We start from the raw sequence: 18797 nt of genomic DNA, 5'->3' as shown, positions 1-18797 counted from the left end.
TTTGGATGGGCGAAAAGGGGTTCGCAACGCATTTCCGGGGGCCTGATTTTTCACTCATCTACGATGACGGCTAGGGCTACGTTTAGGTTTGCTCAGGAACAGCGAACCCGGAGGGTCCAGTTGCATGTGGGGCTGCGTAAAGGCTCCCCTGGGGAGTTCTCTTGTACCCAAAGCCTTCCTTTGGGGCACTTTTGGATGGTCCAAAGGGGCTCGCAACGCATTTCCTGGGGCCTGATTTTTCAGTCGTCTCCGATGACGGCTAGGGCTACGTTTAGGTTTGCTCAGGAACAGCGAACCCGGAGGGTCCAGTTGCATGTGGGGCTGCGTAAAGGCTCCCCTGGGGAGTTCTCTTGTACCCAAAGCCTTCCTTTGGGGGCACTTTTGGATGGGCGAAAAGGGCTCGCAACGCATTTCCTGGGGCCTGATTTTTCAGTCGTGTTCGATGCCGTCTCGGTCTATGTTTAGGAATGCTCGGAAAAAGCGAACCCGGAGGGTCCAGTTGCATGTGGGGCTGCGTAAAGGCTCCCCTGGGGAGTTCTCTTGTACCCAAAGCCTTCCTTTGGGGGCACTTTTGGATGGGCGAAAAGGGCTCGCAACGCATTTCCTGGGGCCTGATTTTTCAGTCGTCTTCGATGACGGCTAGGGCTACGTTTAGGTTTGCTCAGGAACAGCGAACCCGGAGGGTCCAGTTGCATGTGGGGCTGCGTAAAGGCTCCCCTGGGGAGTTCACTTGTACCCAAAGCCTTCCTTTGGGGGCACTTTTGGATGGGCGAAAAGGGCTCGCAACGCATTTCCTGAGGCCTGATTTTTCAGTCGTCTCCGTTGACGGCTAGGGCTACGTTTAGGTTTGCTCAGGAACAGCGAACCCGGAGGGTCCAGTTGCATGTGGGGCTGCGTAAAGGCTCCCCTGGGGAGTTCTCTTGTACCCAAAGCCTTCCTTTGGGGGCACTTTTGGATGGGCGAAAAGGGCTCGCAACGCATTTCCTGGGGCCTGATTTTTCAGTCTTCTCCCATGCCGGCTAGGGCTATGTTTAGGGATGCTCGGAAACAGCGAACCCGGAGGGTCCAGTTGCATGTGGGGCTGCGTAAAGGCTCCCCTGGGGAGTTCTCTTGTACCCAAAGCCTTCCTTTGGGGGCACTTTTGGATGGTCCAAAGGGGCTCGCAACGCATTTCCTGGGGCCTGATTTTTCAGTCGTCTCCGATGACGGCTAGGGCTACGTTTAGGTTTGCTCAGGAACAGCGAACCCGGAGGGTCCAGTTGCATGTGGGGCTGCGTAAAGGCTCCCCTGGGGAGTTCTCTTGTACCCAAAGCCTTCCTTTGGGGGCACTTTTGGATGGGCAAAAAGGGCTCGCAACGCATTTCCTGAGGCCTGATTTTTCAGTCGTCTTCGATGCCGGCTAGTGCTATGTTTAGGGATGCTCGGAAACAGCGAACCCGGAGGGTCCAGTTGCATGTGGGGCTGCGTAAAGGCTCCCCTGGGGAGTTCTCTTGTACCCAAAGCCTTCCTTTGGGGGCACTTTTGGATGGGCGAAAAGGGGTTCGCAACGCATTTCCGGGGGCCTGATTTTTCACTCATCTACGATGACGGCTAGGGCTACGTTTAGGTTTGCTCAGGAACAGCGAACCCGGAGGGTCCAGTTGCATGTGGGGCTGCGTAAAGGCTCCCCTGGGGAGTTCTCTTGTACCCAAAGCCTTCCTTTGGGGCACTTTTGGATGGGCGAAAAGGGCTCGCAACGCATTTCCTGAGGCCTGATTTTTCAGTCGTCTTCGATGCCGACTAGGGCTATGTTTAGGGATGCTCGGAAACAGCGAACCCGGAGGGTCCAGTTGCATGTGGGGCTGCGTAAAGGCTCCCCTGGGGAGTTCTCTTGTACCCAAAGCCTTCCTTTGGGGGCACTTTTGGATGGTCCAAAGGGGTTCGCAACGCATTTCCTGGGGCCTGATTTTTCACTCATCTACGATGACGGCTAGGGCTACGTTTAGGTTTGCTCAGGAACAGCGAACCCGGAGGGTCCAGTTGCATGTGGGGCTGCGTAAAGGCTCCGCTGGGGAGTTCTCTTGTACCCAAAGCCTTCGTTTGGGGCACTTTTGGATGGTCCAAAGGGGCTCGCAACGCATTTCCTGGGGCCTGATTTTTCAGTCGTCTCCGATGACGGCTAGGGCTACGTTTAGGTTTGCTCAGGAACAGCGAACCCGGAGGGTCCAGTTGCATGTGGGGCTGCGTAAAGGCTCCCCTGGGGAGTTCTCTTGTACCCAAAGCCTTCCTTTGGGGGCACTTTTGGATGGGCGAAAAGGGCTCGCAACGCATTTCCTGGGGCCTGATTTTTCAGTCGTGTTCGATGCCGTCTCGGTCTATGTTTAGGGATGCTCGGAAACAGCGAACCCGGAGGGTCCAGTTGCATGTGGGGCTGCGTAAAGGCTCCCCTGGGGAGTTCTCTTGTACCCAAAGCCTTCCTTTGGGGGCACTTTTGGATGGGCGAAAAGGGGTTCGCAACGCATTTCCGGGGGCCTGATTTTTCACTCATCTACGATGACGGCTAGGGCTACGTTTAGGTTTGCTCAGGAACAGCGAACCCGGAGGGTCCAGTTGCATGTGGGGCTGCGTAAAGGCTCCGCTGGGGAGTTCTCTTGTACCCAAAGCCTTCCTTTGGGGGCACTTTTGGATGGGCGAAAAGGGCTCGCAACGCATTTCCTGAGGCCTGATTTTTCAGTCGTCTTCGATGCCGACTAGGGCTATGTTTAGGGATGCTCGGAAACAGCGAACCCGGAGGGTCCAGTTGCATGTGGGGCTGCGTAAAGGCTCCCCTGGGGAGTTCTCTTGTACCCAAAGCCTTCCTTTGGGGGCACTTTTGGATGGGCGAAAAGGGCTCGCAACGCATTTCCTGGGGCCTGATTTTTCAGTCGTCTTCGATGCCGGCTAGGGCTATGTTTAGGGATGCTCGGAAACAGCGAACCCGGAGGGTCCAGTTGCATGTGGGGCTGCGTAAAGGCTCCCCTGGGGAGTTCACTTGTACCCAAAGCCTTCCTTTGGGGGCACTTTTGGATGGGCAAAAAGGGCTCGCAACGCATTTCCTGGGGCCTGATTTTACAGTCGTCTTCGATGCCGACTAGGGCTATGTTTAGGGATGCTCGGAAACAGCGAACCCGGAGGGTCCAGTTGCATGTGGGGCTGCGTAAAGGCTCCCCTGGGGAGTTCTCTTGTACCCAAAGCCTTCCTTTGGGGGCACTTTTGGATGGGCAAAAAGGGCTCGGAACGCATTTCCTGGGGCCTGATTTTTCAGTCGTGTTCGATGCCGTCTCGGTCTATGTTTAGGGATGCTCGGAAACAGCGAACCCGGAGGGTCCAGTTGCATGTGGGGCTGCGTAAAGGCTCCCCTGGGGAGTTCTCTTGTACCCAAAGCCTTCCTTTGGGGGCACTTTTGGATGGTCCAAAGGGGCTCGCAACGCATTTCCTGGGGCCTGATTTTTCAGTCGTCTCCGATGCCGTCTCGGTCTATGTTTAGGGATGCTCGGAAAAAGCGAACCCGGAGGGTCCAGTTGCATGTGGGGCTGCGTAAAGGCTCCCCTGGGGAGTTCACTTGTACCCAAAGCCTTCCTTTGGGGGCACTTTTGGATGGGCAAAAAGGGCTCGGAGCGCATTTCCTGGGGCCTGATTTTTCAGTCGTCTTCGATGCCGGCTAGGGCTATGTTTAGGGATGCTCGGAAACAGCGAACCCGGAGGGTCCAGTTGCATGTGGGGCTGCGTAAAGGCTCCCCTGGGGAGTTCTCTTGTACCCAAAGCCTTCCTTTGGGGGCACTTTTGGATGGGCAAAAAGGGCTCGGAACGCATTTCCTGGGGCCTGATTTTTCAGTCGTCTCCGATGACGGCTAGGGCTACGTTTAGGTTTGCTCAGGAACAGCGAACCCGGAGGGTCCAGTTGCATGTGGGGCTGCGTAAAGGCTCCCCTGGGGAGTTCTCTTGTACCCAAAGCCTTCCTTTGGGGCACTTTTGGATGGTCCAAAGGGGCTCGCAACGCATTTCCTGAGGCCTGATTTTTCAGTCGTCTTCGATGCCGGCTAGGGCTATGTTTAGGGATGCTCAGGAACAGCGAACCCGGAGGGTCCAGTTGCATGTGGGGCTGCGTAAAGGCTCCCCTGGGGAGTTCTCTTGTACCCAAAGCCTTCCTTTGGGGGCACTTTTGGATGGGCGAAAAGGGCTCGCAACGCATTTCCTGGGGCCTGATTTTTCAGTCGTGTTCGATGCCGTCTCGGTCTATGTTTAGGGATGCTCGGAAAAAGCGAACCCGGAGGGTCCAGTTGCATGTGGGGCTGCGTAAAGGCTCCCCTGGGGAGTTCACTTGTACCCAAAGCCTTCCTTTGGGGGCACTTTTGGATGGGCAAAAAGGGCTCGGAACGCATTTCCTGGGGCCTGATTTTTCAGTCGTCTTCGATGCCGGCTAGGGCTATGTTTAGGGATGCTCGGAAACAGCGAACCCGGAGGGTCCAGTTGCATGTGGGGCTGCGTAAAGGCTCCCCTGGGGAGTTCTCTTGTACCCAAAGCCTTCCTTTGGGGCACTTTTGGATGGGCGAAAAGGGCTCGCAACGCATTTCCTGAGGCCTGATTTTTCAGTCGTCTTCGATGCCGACTAGGGCTATGTTTAGGGATGCTCGGAAACAGCGAACCCGGAGGGTCCAGTTGCATGTGGGGCTGCGTAAAGGCTCCCCTGGGGAGTTCTCTTGTACCCAAAGCCTTCCTTTGGGGGCACTTTTGGATGGGCGAAAAGGGCTCGCAACGCATTTCCTGGGGCCTGATTTTTCAGTCGTCTCCGATGACGGCTAGGGCTACGTTTAGGTTTGCTCAGGAACAGCGAACCCGGAGGGTCCAGTTGCATGTGGGGCTGCGTAAAGGCTCCCCTGGGGAGTTCACTTGTACCCAAAGCCTTCCTTTGGGGGCACTTTTGGATGGGCGAAAAGGGCTCGCAACGCATTTCCTGGGGCCTGATTTTTCAGTCGTCTTCGATGCCGGCTAGGGCTATGTTTAGGGATGCTCGGAAACAGCGAACCCGGAGGGTCCAGTTGCATGTGGGGCTGCGTAAAGGCTCCCCTGGGGAGTTCACTTGTACCCAAAGCCTTCCTTTGGGGGCACTTTTGGATGGTCCAAAGGGGCTCGCAACGCATTTCCTGGGGCCTGATTTTTCAGTCGTCTCCGATGACGGCTAGGGCTACGTTTAGGTTTGCTCAGGAACAGCGAACCCGGAGGGTCCAGTTGCATGTGGGGCTGCGTAAAGGCTCCCCTGGGGAGTTCTCTTGTACCCAAAGCCTTCCTTTGGGGGCACTTTTGGATGGGCGAAAAGGGCTCGCAACGCATTTCCTGGGGCCTGATTTTTCAGTCGTCTTCGATGCCGGCTAGGGCTATGTTTAGGGATGCTCGGAAACAGCGAACCCGGAGGGTCCAGTTGCATGTGGGGCTGCGTAAAGGCTCCCCTGGGGAGTTCACTTGTACCCAAAGCCTTCCTTTGGGGGCACTTTTGGATGGGCGAAAAGGGCTCGGAGCGCATTTCCTGGGGCCTGATTTTTCAGTCGTCTTCGATGCCGGCTAGGGCTATGTTTAGGGATGCTCGGAAACAGCGAACCCGGAGGGTCCAGTTGCATGTGGGGCTGCGTAAAGGCTCCCCTGGGGAGTTCTCTTGTACCCAAAGCCTTCCTTTGGGGGCACTTTTGGATGGTCCAAAGGGGCTCGGAACGCATTTCCTGGGGCCTGATTTTTCAGTCGTCTCCGATGCCGTCTCGGTCTATGTTTAGGGATGCTCGGAAAAAGCGAACCCGGAGGGTCCAGTTGCATGTGGGGCTGCGTAAAGGCTCCCCTGGGGAGTTCACTTGTACCCAAAGCCTTCCTTTGGGGGCACTTTTGGATGGGCAAAAAGGGCTCGGAGCGCATTTCCTGGGGCCTGATTTTTCAGTCGTCTTCGATGCCGGCTAGGGCTATGTTTAGGGATGCTCGGAAACAGCGAACCCGGAGGGTCCAGTTGCATGTGGGGCTGCGTAAAGGCTCCCCTGGGGAGTTCTCTTGTACCCAAAGCCTTCCTTTGGGGGCACTTTTGGATGGGCAAAAAGGGCTCGGAACGCATTTCCTGGGGCCTGATTTTTCAGTCGTCTCCGATGACGGCTAGGGCTACGTTTAGGTTTGCTCAGGAACAGCGAACCCGGAGGGTCCAGTTGCATGTGGGGCTGCGTAAAGGCTCCCCTGGGGAGTTCTCTTGTACCCAAAGCCTTCCTTTGGGGCACTTTTGGATGGTCCAAAGGGGCTCGCAACGCATTTCCTGAGGCCTGATTTTTCAGTCGTCTTCGATGCCGGCTAGGGCTATGTTTAGGGATGCTCAGGAACAGCGAACCCGGAGGGTCCAGTTGCATGTGGGGCTGCGTAAAGGCTCCCCTGGGGAGTTCTCTTGTACCCAAAGCCTTCCTTTGGGGGCACTTTTGGATGGGCGAAAAGGGCTCGCAACGCATTTCCTGGGGCCTGATTTTTCAGTCGTGTTCGATGCCGTCTCGGTCTATGTTTAGGGATGCTCGGAAAAAGCGAACCCGGAGGGTCCAGTTGCATGTGGGGCTGCGTAAAGGCTCCCCTGGGGAGTTCACTTGTACCCAAAGCCTTCCTTTGGGGGCACTTTTGGATGGGCAAAAAGGGCTCGGAACGCATTTCCTGGGGCCTGATTTTTCAGTCGTCTTCGATGCCGGCTAGGGCTATGTTTAGGGATGCTCGGAAACAGCGAACCCGGAGGGTCCAGTTGCATGTGGGGCTGCGTAAAGGCTCCCCTGGGGAGTTCTCTTGTACCCAAAGCCTTCCTTTGGGGCACTTTTGGATGGGCGAAAAGGGCTCGCAACGCATTTCCTGAGGCCTGATTTTTCAGTCGTCTTCGATGCCGACTAGGGCTATGTTTAGGGATGCTCGGAAACAGCGAACCCGGAGGGTCCAGTTGCATGTGGGGCTGCGTAAAGGCTCCCCTGGGGAGTTCTCTTGTACCCAAAGCCTTCCTTTGGGGGCACTTTTGGATGGGCGAAAAGGGCTCGCAACGCATTTCCTGGGGCCTGATTTTTCAGTCGTCTCCGATGACGGCTAGGGCTACGTTTAGGTTTGCTCAGGAACAGCGAACCCGGAGGGTCCAGTTGCATGTGGGGCTGCGTAAAGGCTCCCCTGGGGAGTTCACTTGTACCCAAAGCCTTCCTTTGGGGGCACTTTTGGATGGGCGAAAAGGGCTCGCAACGCATTTCCTGGGGCCTGATTTTTCAGTCGTCTTCGATGCCGGCTAGGGCTATGTTTAGGGATGCTCGGAAACAGCGAACCCGGAGGGTCCAGTTGCATGTGGGGCTGCGTAAAGGCTCCCCTGGGGAGTTCACTTGTACCCAAAGCCTTCCTTTGGGGGCACTTTTGGATGGTCCAAAGGGGCTCGCAACGCATTTCCTGGGGCCTGATTTTTCAGTCGTCTCCGATGACGGCTAGGGCTACGTTTAGGTTTGCTCAGGAACAGCGAACCCGGAGGGTCCAGTTGCATGTGGGGCTGCGTAAAGGCTCCCCTGGGGAGTTCTCTTGTACCCAAAGCCTTCCTTTGGGGGCACTTTTGGATGGGCGAAAAGGGCTCGCAACGCATTTCCTGGGGCCTGATTTTTCAGTCGTCTTCGATGCCGGCTAGGGCTATGTTTAGGGATGCTCGGAAACAGCGAACCCGGAGGGTCCAGTTGCATGTGGGGCTGCGTAAAGGCTCCCCTGGGGAGTTCACTTGTACCCAAAGCCTTCCTTTGGGGGCACTTTTGGATGGGCGAAAAGGGGTTCGCAACGCATTTCCGGGGGCCTGATTTTTCACTCATCTACGATGACGGCTAGGGCTACGTTTAGGTTTGCTCAGGAACAGCGAACCCGGAGGGTCCAGTTGCATGTGGGGCTGCGTAAAGGCTCCCCTGGGGAGTTCTCTTGTACCCAAAGCCTTCCTTTGGGGCACTTTTGGATGGTCCAAAGGGGCTCGCAACGCATTTCCTGGGGCCTGATTTTTCAGTCGTCTCCGATGACGGCTAGGGCTACGTTTAGGTTTGCTCAGGAACAGCGAACCCGGAGGGTCCAGTTGCATGTGGGGCTGCGTAAAGGCTCCCCTGGGGAGTTCTCTTGTACCCAAAGCCTTCCTTTGGGGGCACTTTTGGATGGGCGAAAAGGGCTCGCAACGCATTTCCTGGGGCCTGATTTTTCAGTCGTGTTCGATGCCGTCTCGGTCTATGTTTAGGAATGCTCGGAAAAAGCGAACCCGGAGGGTCCAGTTGCATGTGGGGCTGCGTAAAGGCTCCCCTGGGGAGTTCTCTTGTACCCAAAGCCTTCCTTTGGGGGCACTTTTGGATGGGCGAAAAGGGCTCGCAACGCATTTCCTGGGGCCTGATTTTTCAGTCGTCTTCGATGACGGCTAGGGCTACGTTTAGGTTTGCTCAGGAACAGCGAACCCGGAGGGTCCAGTTGCATGTGGGGCTGCGTAAAGGCTCCCCTGGGGAGTTCACTTGTACCCAAAGCCTTCCTTTGGGGGCACTTTTGGATGGGCGAAAAGGGCTCGCAACGCATTTCCTGAGGCCTGATTTTTCAGTCGTCTCCGTTGACGGCTAGGGCTACGTTTAGGTTTGCTCAGGAACAGCGAACCCGGAGGGTCCAGTTGCATGTGGGGCTGCGTAAAGGCTCCCCTGGGGAGTTCTCTTGTACCCAAAGCCTTCCTTTGGGGGCACTTTTGGATGGGCGAAAAGGGCTCGCAACGCATTTCCTGGGGCCTGATTTTTCAGTCTTCTCCCATGCCGGCTAGGGCTATGTTTAGGGATGCTCGGAAACAGCGAACCCGGAGGGTCCAGTTGCATGTGGGGCTGCGTAAAGGCTCCCCTGGGGAGTTCTCTTGTACCCAAAGCCTTCCTTTGGGGGCACTTTTGGATGGTCCAAAGGGGCTCGCAACGCATTTCCTGGGGCCTGATTTTTCAGTCGTCTCCGATGACGGCTAGGGCTACGTTTAGGTTTGCTCAGGAACAGCGAACCCGGAGGGTCCAGTTGCATGTGGGGCTGCGTAAAGGCTCCCCTGGGGAGTTCTCTTGTACCCAAAGCCTTCCTTTGGGGGCACTTTTGGATGGGCAAAAAGGGCTCGCAACGCATTTCCTGAGGCCTGATTTTTCAGTCGTCTTCGATGCCGGCTAGTGCTATGTTTAGGGATGCTCGGAAACAGCGAACCCGGAGGGTCCAGTTGCATGTGGGGCTGCGTAAAGGCTCCCCTGGGGAGTTCTCTTGTACCCAAAGCCTTCCTTTGGGGGCACTTTTGGATGGGCGAAAAGGGGTTCGCAACGCATTTCCGGGGGCCTGATTTTTCACTCATCTACGATGACGGCTAGGGCTACGTTTAGGTTTGCTCAGGAACAGCGAACCCGGAGGGTCCAGTTGCATGTGGGGCTGCGTAAAGGCTCCCCTGGGGAGTTCTCTTGTACCCAAAGCCTTCCTTTGGGGCACTTTTGGATGGGCGAAAAGGGCTCGCAACGCATTTCCTGAGGCCTGATTTTTCAGTCGTCTTCGATGCCGACTAGGGCTATGTTTAGGGATGCTCGGAAACAGCGAACCCGGAGGGTCCAGTTGCATGTGGGGCTGCGTAAAGGCTCCCCTGGGGAGTTCTCTTGTACCCAAAGCCTTCCTTTGGGGGCACTTTTGGATGGTCCAAAGGGGTTCGCAACGCATTTCCTGGGGCCTGATTTTTCACTCATCTACGATGACGGCTAGGGCTACGTTTAGGTTTGCTCAGGAACAGCGAACCCGGAGGGTCCAGTTGCATGTGGGGCTGCGTAAAGGCTCCGCTGGGGAGTTCTCTTGTACCCAAAGCCTTCGTTTGGGGCACTTTTGGATGGTCCAAAGGGGCTCGCAACGCATTTCCTGGGGCCTGATTTTTCAGTCGTCTCCGATGACGGCTAGGGCTACGTTTAGGTTTGCTCAGGAACAGCGAACCCGGAGGGTCCAGTTGCATGTGGGGCTGCGTAAAGGCTCCCCTGGGGAGTTCTCTTGTACCCAAAGCCTTCCTTTGGGGGCACTTTTGGATGGGCGAAAAGGGCTCGCAACGCATTTCCTGGGGCCTGATTTTTCAGTCGTGTTCGATGCCGTCTCGGTCTATGTTTAGGGATGCTCGGAAACAGCGAACCCGGAGGGTCCAGTTGCATGTGGGGCTGCGTAAAGGCTCCCCTGGGGAGTTCTCTTGTACCCAAAGCCTTCCTTTGGGGGCACTTTTGGATGGGCGAAAAGGGGTTCGCAACGCATTTCCGGGGGCCTGATTTTTCACTCATCTACGATGACGGCTAGGGCTACGTTTAGGTTTGCTCAGGAACAGCGAACCCGGAGGGTCCAGTTGCATGTGGGGCTGCGTAAAGGCTCCGCTGGGGAGTTCTCTTGTACCCAAAGCCTTCCTTTGGGGGCACTTTTGGATGGGCGAAAAGGGCTCGCAACGCATTTCCTGAGGCCTGATTTTTCAGTCGTCTTCGATGCCGACTAGGGCTATGTTTAGGGATGCTCGGAAACAGCGAACCCGGAGGGTCCAGTTGCATGTGGGGCTGCGTAAAGGCTCCCCTGGGGAGTTCTCTTGTACCCAAAGCCTTCCTTTGGGGGCACTTTTGGATGGGCGAAAAGGGCTCGCAACGCATTTCCTGGGGCCTGATTTTTCAGTCGTCTTCGATGCCGGCTAGGGCTATGTTTAGGGATGCTCGGAAACAGCGAACCCGGAGGGTCCAGTTGCATGTGGGGCTGCGTAAAGGCTCCCCTGGGGAGTTCACTTGTACCCAAAGCCTTCCTTTGGGGGCACTTTTGGATGGGCAAAAAGGGCTCGCAACGCATTTCCTGGGGCCTGATTTTACAGTCGTCTTCGATGCCGACTAGGGCTATGTTTAGGGATGCTCGGAAACAGCGAACCCGGAGGGTCCAGTTGCATGTGGGGCTGCGTAAAGGCTCCCCTGGGGAGTTCTCTTGTACCCAAAGCCTTCCTTTGGGGGCACTTTTGGATGGGCAAAAAGGGCTCGGAACGCATTTCCTGGGGCCTGATTTTTCAGTCGTGTTCGATGCCGTCTCGGTCTATGTTTAGGGATGCTCGGAAACAGCGAACCCGGAGGGTCCAGTTGCATGTGGGGCTGCGTAAAGGCTCCCCTGGGGAGTTCTCTTGTACCCAAAGCCTTCCTTTGGGGGCACTTTTGGATGGTCCAAAGGGGCTCGCAACGCATTTCCTGGGGCCTGATTTTTCAGTCGTCTCCGATGCCGTCTCGGTCTATGTTTAGGGATGCTCGGAAAAAGCGAACCCGGAGGGTCCAGTTGCATGTGGGGCTGCGTAAAGGCTCCCCTGGGGAGTTCACTTGTACCCAAAGCCTTCCTTTGGGGGCACTTTTGGATGGGCAAAAAGGGCTCGGAGCGCATTTCCTGGGGCCTGATTTTTCAGTCGTCTTCGATGCCGGCTAGGGCTATGTTTAGGGATGCTCGGAAACAGCGAACCCGGAGGGTCCAGTTGCATGTGGGGCTGCGTAAAGGCTCCCCTGGGGAGTTCTCTTGTACCCAAAGCCTTCCTTTGGGGGCACTTTTGGATGGGCAAAAAGGGCTCGGAACGCATTTCCTGGGGCCTGATTTTTCAGTCGTCTCCGATGACGGCTAGGGCTACGTTTAGGTTTGCTCAGGAACAGCGAACCCGGAGGGTCCAGTTGCATGTGGGGCTGCGTAAAGGCTCCCCTGGGGAGTTCTCTTGTACCCAAAGCCTTCCTTTGGGGCACTTTTGGATGGTCCAAAGGGGCTCGCAACGCATTTCCTGAGGCCTGATTTTTCAGTCGTCTTCGATGCCGGCTAGGGCTATGTTTAGGGATGCTCAGGAACAGCGAACCCGGAGGGTCCAGTTGCATGTGGGGCTGCGTAAAGGCTCCCCTGGGGAGTTCTCTTGTACCCAAAGCCTTCCTTTGGGGGCACTTTTGGATGGGCGAAAAGGGCTCGCAACGCATTTCCTGGGGCCTGATTTTTCAGTCGTGTTCGATGCCGTCTCGGTCTATGTTTAGGGATGCTCGGAAAAAGCGAACCCGGAGGGTCCAGTTGCATGTGGGGCTGCGTAAAGGCTCCCCTGGGGAGTTCACTTGTACCCAAAGCCTTCCTTTGGGGGCACTTTTGGATGGGCAAAAAGGGCTCGGAACGCATTTCCTGGGGCCTGATTTTTCAGTCGTCTTCGATGCCGGCTAGGGCTATGTTTAGGGATGCTCGGAAACAGCGAACCCGGAGGGTCCAGTTGCATGTGGGGCTGCGTAAAGGCTCCCCTGGGGAGTTCTCTTGTACCCAAAGCCTTCCTTTGGGGCACTTTTGGATGGGCGAAAAGGGCTCGCAACGCATTTCCTGAGGCCTGATTTTTCAGTCGTCTTCGATGCCGACTAGGGCTATGTTTAGGGATGCTCGGAAACAGCGAACCCGGAGGGTCCAGTTGCATGTGGGGCTGCGTAAAGGCTCCCCTGGGGAGTTCTCTTGTACCCAAAGCCTTCCTTTGGGGGCACTTTTGGATGGGCGAAAAGGGCTCGCAACGCATTTCCTGGGGCCTGATTTTTCAGTCGTCTCCGATGACGGCTAGGGCTACGTTTAGGTTTGCTCAGGAACAGCGAACCCGGAGGGTCCAGTTGCATGTGGGGCTGCGTAAAGGCTCCCCTGGGGAGTTCACTTGTACCCAAAGCCTTCCTTTGGGGGCACTTTTGGATGGGCGAAAAGGGCTCGCAACGCATTTCCTGGGGCCTGATTTTTCAGTCGTCTTCGATGCCGGCTAGGGCTATGTTTAGGGATGCTCGGAAACAGCGAACCCGGAGGGTCCAGTTGCATGTGGGGCTGCGTAAAGGCTCCCCTGGGGAGTTCACTTGTACCCAAAGCCTTCCTTTGGGGGCACTTTTGGATGGTCCAAAGGGGCTCGCAACGCATTTCCTGGGGCCTGATTTTTCAGTCGTCTCCGATGACGGCTAGGGCTACGTTTAGGTTTGCTCAGGAACAGCGAACCCGGAGGGTCCAGTTGCATGTGGGGCTGCGTAAAGGCTCCCCTGGGGAGTTCTCTTGTACCCAAAGCCTTCCTTTGGGGGCACTTTTGGATGGGCGAAAAGGGCTCGCAACGCATTTCCTGGGGCCTGATTTTTCAGTCGTCTTCGATGCCGGCTAGGGCTATGTTTAGGGATGCTCGGAAACAGCGAACCCGGAGGGTCCAGTTGCATGTGGGGCTGCGTAAAGGCTCCCCTGGGGAGTTCACTTGTACCCAAAGCCTTCCTTTGGGGGCACTTTTGGATGGGCGAAAAGGGCTCGGAGCGCATTTCCTGGGGCCTGATTTTTCAGTCGTCTTCGATGCCGGCTAGGGCTATGTTTAGGGATGCTCGGAAACAGCGAACCCGGAGGGTCCAGTTGCATGTGGGGCTGCGTAAAGGCTCCCCTGGGGAGTTCTCTTGTACCCAAAGCCTTCCTTTGGGGGCACTTTTGGATGGTCCAAAGGGGCTCGGAACGCATTTCCTGGGGCCTGATTTTTCAGTCGTCTCCGATGCCGTCTCGGTCTATGTTTAGGGATGCTCGGAAAAAGCGAACCCGGAGGGTCCAGTTGCATGTGGGGCTGCGTAAAGGCTCCCCTGGGGAGTTCACTTGTACCCAAAGCCTTCCTTTGGGGGCACTTTTGGATGGGCAAAAAGGGCTCGGAGCGCATTTCCTGGGGCCTGATTTTTCAGTCGTCTTCGATGCCGGCTAGGGCTATGTTTAGGGATGCTCGGAAACAGCGAACCCGGAGGGTCCAGTTGCATGTGGGGCTGCGTAAAGGCTCCCCTGGGGAGTTCTCTTGTACCCAAAGCCTTCCTTTGGGGGCACTTTTGGATGGGCAAAAAGGGCTCGGAACGCATTTCCTGGGGCCTGATTTTTCAGTCGTCTCCGATGACGGCTAGGGCTACGTTTAGGTTTGCTCAGGAACAGCGAACCCGGAGGGTCCAGTTGCATGTGGGGCTGCGTAAAGGCTCCCCTGGGGAGTTCTCTTGTACCCAAAGCCTTCCTTTGGGGCACTTTTGGATGGTCCAAAGGGGCTCGCAACGCATTTCCTGAGGCCTGATTTTTCAGTCGTCTTCGATGCCGGCTAGGGCTATGTTTAGGGATGCTCAGGAACAGCGAACCCGGAGGGTCCAGTTGCATGTGGGGCTGCGTAAAGGCTCCCCTGGGGAGTTCTCTTGTACCCAAAGCCTTCCTTTGGGGGCACTTTTGGATGGGCGAAAAGGGCTCGCAACGCATTTCCTGGGGCCTGATTTTTCAGTCGTGTTCGATGCCGTCTCGGTCTATGTTTAGGGATGCTCGGAAAAAGCGAACCCGGAGGGTCCAGTTGCATGTGGGGCTGCGTAAAGGCTCCCCTGGGGAGTTCACTTGTACCCAAAGCCTTCCTTTGGGGGCACTTTTGGATGGGCAAAAAGGGCTCGGAACGCATTTCCTGGGGCCTGATTTTTCAGTCGTCTTCGATGCCGGCTAGGGCTATGTTTAGGGATGCTCGGAAACAGCGAACCCGGAGGGTCCAGTTGCATGTGGGGCTGCGTAAAGGCTCCCCTGGGGAGTTCTCTTGTACCCAAAGCCTTCCTTTGGGGCACTTTTGGATGGGCGAAAAGGGCTCGCAACGCATTTCCTGAGGCCTGATTTTTCAGTCGTCTTCGATGCCGACTAGGGCTATGTTTAGGGATGCTCGGAAACAGCGAACCCGGAGGGTCCAGTTGCATGTGGGGCTGCGTAAAGGCTCCCCTGGGGAGTTCTCTTGTACCCAAAGCCTTCCTTTGGGGGCACTTTTGGATGGGCGAAAAGGGCTCGCAACGCATTTCCTGGGGCCTGATTTTTCAGTCGTCTCCGATGACGGCTAGGGCTACGTTTAGGTTTGCTCAGGAACAGCGAACCCGGAGGGTCCAGTTGCATGTGGGGCTGCGTAAAGGCTCCCCTGGGGAGTTCACTTGTACCCAAAGCCTTCCTTTGGGGGCACTTTTGGATGGGCGAAAAGGGCTCGCAACGCATTTCCTGGGGCCTGATTTTTCAGTCGTCTTCGATGCCGGCTAGGGCTATGTTTAGGGATGCTCGGAAACAGCGAACCCGGAGGGTCCAGTTGCATGTGGGGCTGCGTAAAGGCTCCCCTGGGGAGTTCACTTGTACCCAAAGCCTTCCTTTGGGGGCACTTTTGGATGGTCCAAAGGGGCTCGCAACGCATTTCCTGGGGCCTGATTTTTCAGTCGTCTCCGATGACGGCTAGGGCTACGTTTAGGTTTGCTCAGGAACAGCGAACCCGGAGGGTCCAGTTGCATGTGGGGCTGCGTAAAGGCTCCCCTGGGGAGTTCTCTTGTACCCAAAGCCTTCCTTTGGGGGCACTTTTGGATGGGCGAAAGGGGCTCGCAACGCATTTCCTGGGGCCTGATTTTTCAGTCGTCTCCGATGACGGCTAGGGCTACGTTTAGGTTTGCTCAGGAACAGCGAACCCGGAGGGTCCAGTTGCATGTGGGGCTGCGTAAAGGCTCCCCTGGGGAGTTCACTTGTACCCAAAGCCTTCCTTTGGGGGCACTTTTGGATGGGCGAAAAGGGCTCGGAGCGCATTTCCTGGGGCCTGATTTTTCAGTCGTCTTCGATGCCGGCTAGGGCTATGTTTAGGGATGCTCGGAAACAGCGAACCCGGAGGGTCCAGTTGCATGTGGGGCTGCGTAAAGGCTCCCCTGGGGAGTTCTCTTGTACCCAAAGCCTTCCTTTGGGGGCACTTTTGGATGGTCCAAAGGGGCTCGGAACGCATTTCCTGGGGCCTGATTTTTCAGTCGTGTTCGATGCCGTCTCGGTCTATGTTTAGGGATGCTCGGAAAAAGCGAACCCGGAGGGTCCAGTTGCATGTGGGGCTGCGTAAAGGCTCCCCTGGGGAGTTCACTTGTACCCAAAGCCTTCCTTTGGGGGCACTTTTGGATGGGCAAAAAGGGCTCGGAGCGCATTTCCTGGGGCCTGATTTTTCAGTCGTCTTCGATGCCGGCTAGGGCTATGTTTAGGGATGCTCGGAAACAGCGAACCCGGAGGGTCCAGTTGCATGTGGGGCTGCGTAAAGGCTCCCCTGGGGAGTTCTCTTGTACCCAAAGCCTTCCTTTGGGGGCACTTTTGGATGGTCCAAAGGGGCTCGGAACGCATTTCCTGGGGCCTGATTTTTCAGTCGTGTTCGATGCCGTCTCGGTCTATGTTTAGGGATGCTCGGAAAAAGCGAACCCGGAGGGTCCAGTTGCATGTGGGGCTGCGTAAAGGCTCCCCTGGGGAGTTCACTTGTACCCAAAGCCTTCCTTTGGGGGCACTTTTGGATGGGCAAAAAGGGCTCGGAGCGCATTTCCTGGGGCCTGATTTTTCAGTCGTCTTCGATGCCGGCTAGGGCTATGTTTAGGGATGCTCGGAAACAGCGAACCCGGAGGGTCCAGTTGCATGTGGGGCTGCGTAAAGGCTCCCCTGGGGAGTTCTCTTGTACCCAAAGCCTTCCTTTGGGGGCACTTTTGGATGGGCAAAAAGGGCTCGGAACGCATTTCCTGGGGCCTGATTTTTCAGTCGTCTCCGATGACGGCTAGGGCTATGTTTAGGGATGCTCGGAAACAGCGAACCCGGAGGGTCCAGTTGCATGTGGGGCTGCGTAAAGGCTCCCCTGGGGAGTTCTCTTGTACCCAAAGCCTTCCTTTGGGGCACTTTTGGATGGGCGAAAAGGGCTCGCAACGCATTTCCTGGGGCCTGATTTTTCAGTCGTCTTCGATGCCGACTAGGGCTATGTTTAGGGATGCTCGGAAACAGCGAACCCGGAGGGTCCAGTTGCATGTGGGGCTGCGTAAAGGCTCCCCTGGGGAGTTCACTTGTACCCAAAGCCTTCCTTTGGGGGCACTTTTGGATGGTCCAAAGGGGCTCGCAACGCATTTCCTGGGGCCTGATTTTTCAGTCGTCTCCGATGACGGCTAGGGCTACGTTTAGGTTTGCTCAGGAACAGCGAACCCGGAGGGTCCAGTTGCATGTGGGGCTGCGTAAAGGCTCCCCTGGGGAGTTCTCTTGTACCCAAAGCCTTCCTTTGGGGGCACTTTTGGATGGGCGAAAAGGGCTCGCAACGCATTTCCTGGGGCCTGATTTTTCAGTCGTCTTCGATGCCGGCTAGGGCTATGTTTAGGGATGCTCGGAAACAGCGAACCCGGAGGGTCCAGTTGCATGTGGGGCTGCGTAAAGGCTCCCCTGGGGAGTTCACTTGTACCCAAAGCCTTCCTTTGGGGGCACTTTTGGATGGGCAAAAAGGGCTCGGAGCGCATTTCCTGGGGCCTGATTTTTCAGTCGTCTTCGATGCCGGCTAGGGCTATGTTTAGGGATGCTCGGAAACAGCGAACCCGGAGGGTCCAGTTGCATGTGGGGCTGCGTAAAGGCTCCCCTGGGGAGTTCTCTTGTACCCAAAGCCTTCCTTTGGGGGCACTTTTGGATGGTCCAAAGGGGCTCGGAACGCATTTCCTGGGGCCTGATTTTTCAGTCGTGTTCGATGCCGTCTCGGTCTATGTTTAGGGATGCTCGGAAAAAGCGAACCCGGTGGGTCCAGTTGCATGTGGGGCTGCGTAAAGGCTCCCCTGGGGAGTTCACTTGTACCCAAAGCCTTCCTTTGGGGGCACTTTTGGATGGTCCAAAGGGGCTCGGAGCGCATTTCCTGGGGCCTGATTTTTCAGTCGTCTCCGATGACGGCTAGGGCTACGTTTAGGTTTGCTCAGGAACAGCGAACCCGGAGGGTCCAGTTGCATGTGGGGCTGCGTAAAGGCTCCGCTGGGGAGTTCTCTTGTACCCAAAGCCTTCCTTTGGGGGCACTTTTGGATGGGCGAAAAGGGCTCGCAACGCATTTCCTGGGGCCTGATTTTTCAGTCGTGTTCGATGCCGTCTCGGTCTATGTTTAGGGATGCTCGGAAACAGCGAACCCGGAGGGTCCAGTTGCATGTGGGGCTGCGTAAAGGCTCCCCTGGGGAGTTCACTTGTACCCAAAGCCTTCCTTTGGGGGCACTTTTGGATGGGCAAAAAGGGCTCGGAACGCATTTCCTGGGGCCTGATTTTTCAGTCGTCTTCGATGCCGGCTAGGGCTATGTTTAGGGATGCTCGGAAACAGCGAACCCGGAGGGTCCAGTTGCATGTGGGGCTGCGTAAAGGCTCCCCTGGGGAGTTCTCTTGTACCCAAAGCCTTCCTTTGGGGGCACTTTTGGATGGTCCAAAGGGGCTCGCAACGCATTTCCTGGGGCCTGATTTTTCAGTCGTCTCCGATGACGGCTAGGGCTACGTTTAGGTTTGCTCAGGAACAGCGAACCCGGAGGGTCCAGTTGCATGTGGGGCTGCGTAAAGGCTCCCCTGGGGAGTTCTCTTGTACCCAAAGCCTTCCTTTGGGGGCACTTTTGGATGGGCAAAAAGGGCTCGGAACGCATTTCCTGGGGCCTGATTTTTCAGTCGTCTTCGATGCCGGCTAGGGCTATGTTTAGGGATGCTCGGAAACAGCGAACCCGGAGGGTCCAGTTGCATGTGGGGCTGCGTAAAGGCTCCCCTGGGGAGTTCTCTTGTACCCAAAGCCTTCCTTTGGGGGCACTTTTGGATGGGCGAAAAGGGCTCGCAACGCATTTCCTGAGGCCTGATTTTTCAGTCGTCTCCGATGACGGCTAGGGCTACATTTAGGTTTGCTCAGGAACAGCGAACCCGGAGGGTCCAGTTGCATGTGGGGCTGCGTAAAGGCTCCCCTGGGGAGTTCTCTTGTACCCAAAGCCTTCCTTTGGGGC

Source organism: Anas acuta, chromosome 28, assembly GCF_963932015.1.
Source record: "Anas acuta chromosome 28, bAnaAcu1.1, whole genome shotgun sequence".
Lineage (NCBI taxonomy): Eukaryota > Metazoa > Chordata > Aves > Anseriformes > Anatidae > Anas > Anas acuta.
Note: the sequence above shows the minus strand (reverse complement) of the source record.